Source organism: Pseudochaenichthys georgianus, chromosome 15 (genome assembly GCF_902827115.2).
Source record: "Pseudochaenichthys georgianus chromosome 15, fPseGeo1.2, whole genome shotgun sequence".
In the NCBI taxonomy this organism is placed as follows: Eukaryota; Metazoa; Chordata; class Actinopteri; order Perciformes; family Channichthyidae; genus Pseudochaenichthys; species Pseudochaenichthys georgianus.
Genome location: NC_047517.1, coordinates 25,880,069 through 25,884,053, shown reverse-complemented (window position 1 = coordinate 25,884,053; position 3,985 = coordinate 25,880,069).

Genomic DNA, 3,985 nt, shown 5'->3' with positions numbered 1-3,985 from the left:
GTGTGTGTGTGTGTGTGTGTGTGTGTGTGTGTGTGTGTGTGTGTGTGTGTGTGTGTGTGTGTGTGTGTGTGTGTGTGTGTGTGTGTGTGTGTGTGTGTTTGTGTGTGTGTGTGTGTGTGTGTGTGTATTTGTCTGCCTGTGTAAAGCTGAGGCTCGCCGGAGCACTGAGGCGAAACTTGGCCCCAGTCAGGCCAGTGCGCAGAGGGCAGAGACCAAAAAGCCTCCAGCCGTGCTTTCTCCCTCCCTCTCTCTCTCTCTCTCTCTCTCTCTCTCTCTCTCTCTCTCTCTCTCTCTCTCTCTCTCTCTCTCTCTCTCTCTCTCTCTCTCTCTCTCTCAATCTCTCTCAATCTCTCCCTCTTCCTCTGGGATTTGGAAATAGGTAGCCCAGAAGATGTAACATGTATTTATGTTGTACATAACACTCAGGTTTCTTTTTTATTGCGCTTTTGCAAATGCTCATGCAGTACATTTTACGTATTTTTCAGTGGCTGGTCAAAATAAAATCATCAGCTTTTTGGAGGATTTTATACTTTATAAGATTTGAAAAATGGATCCTTTAGGTATAACATACAGGTATCGGCAGAACAGTGTAATTTGTTTGTCCTTCTTTGCTCCTGACGAACAAAACGTCATCATACCTACGGCCTCTAGAGGGCTTTGTCACTCGAACATAAACAAAGTATTTCTGAGCATTTCCTGAAACAAACTGCTGCTTCTTTGAAGAACACAATACTTTCTTTTGCATTTTCTCAGTGATTCTCAGAGATGTCCTCCCTCTGCGTTGCCTTCTTATCTTCCTCCTCCCTCTGTAAGTAGCCTGAAGAGGAAAACCAGCATGCAGCCACTGGTTAAGCATTTTCCTGCTGGATTTGAAATCAGATTATACTGTATATTGGCCGACTCAATTGACTTAATGGAAATGTGACTAGAAGAAGGCGGCAGACACCCTATCCGTTTTTACGAGTGCGCTTAAGACCTTCCTTTTTGATAAAAGCTTATAGTTTTGCTGATATAGGCTTAGTTTGTCGGGGGACATCTTACTTCTTCCTTCTCTCTGTCTATACCTGTGTACTCTCATGTTCCGATTACCAAATGTCTTTCTTTTTGGTGTCTATATACGCCGGGATCCGGAGTCATGGATGATCCTGCGGTCCTGTGTCCTGGATCGCGAGCCCTGGATCTTGAGTCGTGGCTGTGGTCCTGGATCATCGGTCCTGGGCGGATATCCTCGTGGATTCATCTTCCTATTATACACACATGCATTTCCAAATATTTGGACTACCTATGTTGCAAATGTATTATCTTTTCAATTTACACACGGCATCTATTGCACGTCTGTCCGTCCTGGGAGAGGGATCCCTCCTCTGTTGCTCTCCCTGAGGTTTCTCCCATTTTTCCCTTTAAACTGGGTTTTCTTTGGAAGTTTTTCCTTGTACGATGTGAGGGTCTTAGACAGAGGGTGTCGTATTGTCATACTGATATTTTGTACAAACTGTGAAGTCCACTGAGACAAATTTAACATTTGTGATATTGGGCTATATAAATAAACATTGATTGATTGATTGATTGAAGTGACTAGATCCTATTAATAAAGAAATAAAAGAGACTGAGGAAAGCAGAAAACGGGTGACTTTGCCCCCAAGGCTGTGGCCCCACCAGTGGGACTAGAAGGCTAATCTGCCATGCAAATTAAATCCTGCCTATACACTGGCCCCTTTAATGTCCTCCATTACACATATTTTATATGTTGTGGTCTGTTATTGCAAACGGAAAGCAGTCAGGGACTTGAGACTGGTATGGGAGAGATTACTGGGGAAGATAGCATTTGCTTCCTCTCTTATCCCAGGAGAGTGATTTTTGCCCCGGAGGGACAAGCAATGGGGATATTCCAAGATATTCTTCAGATTGGGACTGACACTCATTTGGTGTCCCCTTTTTTTCACCTCTTAAAGAGTCTTCTTGAGTTCCAGGCAGGATTATGATGCCGAGAGGTTTATTCAGTGAGAGTGGCAGTATTTGGGCCATAACAGAGCTTACATCACTGTTTTCTCTTTTGTCTTAACGAGGTTGTACTTTGCTTCATTCCTTGGAAGTCTACCTCTCACACTCTGTTCCTGCCGGGCTGTCAAAAGTAGCTGTAAAAATACACACGTCACATACACTAATCCGATTTGCAAAGGATCATGACAAGGATTATGCTCTACATACAGTAGCCGTAAAGCTGTGAAACTTTCAGTGTTCTGGCTGTGTTTTCCAGCAGCATGGTTCACCTTCCTCTGTGTCTAGTTCGCAGGGTAGAACTCTTGCATAAGCAGCTTTTAAGGCATTTACTTTGAATAATCGCCACAAATGAGTAGATGAAATACTGACTCAAGTGTTTGTTTGTGCTTTGGCAATTGGTGGTAAAGTCTGCTTTCTTGGCTGGAAACAGTCTTATTTGATACCACACATTTCCTCTGTGTCAAGCACTCCGTAAAAACAGATAACCTTAACCCTAACCCAAAAGATAACAAAAACAACTGCTACTTTAATATAAAACAACAATTCGTTGTAAATGCATAAATGCATGTACACATTATCCCCCAAAAACCTATGTTCCAAAATAAATGCATGTGTCCTTACAGATTATAGAGGGGCTCTATTCTGTCCAATCACAACCAAGAAAAACAACCTTCTCAAACTAACGCTCTTCAGCCTATTATGAGTGTTTGACTGTTTGACCAATCACTACAAGAGAAACTGCTGCTGCAGGATAAACATAAACTAAATATAGAATATATCCTGTGTCTTTGATATCAACATCCTGCCAAATAAAAAAGAATATCCACCTTTCAAACAAAGGTATGCCTGGGAGTGTGGACCTCATTTCAAGCACAATTAACTTGAAATGGAGTGCTGCAAGATCAATAGTCCCCAGTTGATCCAGAGGGAGCTGTCAGTCTATGGAAATGGCACACATATGGTAATATCCCCAGCTTAACAACAACTTAGAGGATTTACTGTTGCTGTTTTCAGACCCACATGAATAACAAACAGTGGGCCACCCCCTGGGAACCATTTTGTTTTATCCCAGCTTCAATTAATCTTAAAGGAGGAGGATACCATTCGGGGGAAATGGCAGGGGGGATATGAAGAGGGCGTTTGTAGATGTGAAAGGTATACTGCTAATTATGAAAATTACAAATAGATGATCCTCTCATGCAAATTCAATGATGTGTGTGTGTTCCTCACCTAACTAGCTGTTCATCATCTGGTTTTCTCTCCCTCTGTTACACACACACCTACAGATTAAGTGTGTTTGCACTTTCATTTTCTAATCAGGACACTTTTGTCTCAGTGAGAGCTGCTATTGACAGGCCTGCAGACATTAGTAGGATTATATGAAGTATTACACTGATGAGTGTGATGAGATCTCAGGAGATGTGTATGGATTTCACCTCCTGCTGACTGCACTGCTCTCCTCTTAGCCTCAAGGCCAGAAACCTGTGGCATAAAAAGACTCAAAGAAAATAAATGAGTGTGAGGATATCTGCCAAGCATGGTATTTATTCGCTCCAGTGTGATGTCATTAAGTCAGATTCATTTAGCAGAGTCAGGTGCGGACAGCCAGCATGTATAGACAGTGTGGTGTCACCCCGAGAGAGCGCTGAGACTTGGGTCAATTCAAAATTGATTTACCTCAACTCTGCGATTGATGAAGTCCGTTCAGGTTAAACTGCAGACTTCTCGATTGAACATGCACTTTGGGGGAGTCGCTATTGGAATTGACTTCTGTGTGTCGCCCTCAGCTCAAGCCAGGTGGGAAATTGATTTACAAAGCACAGTATGAAGGGGGGGGGATGGATGACCTCTGTGACAGTACAGTCTGTGTCTGCCTTTCATAACTCCAGCTGGAGAAAGTCAGTTGATTGAAATGAAAACGAGACTCAAAAAACATATTACTTTTTTCATACTCTTGTTATTTTGCAGTAGGTTGGGTCTTCTT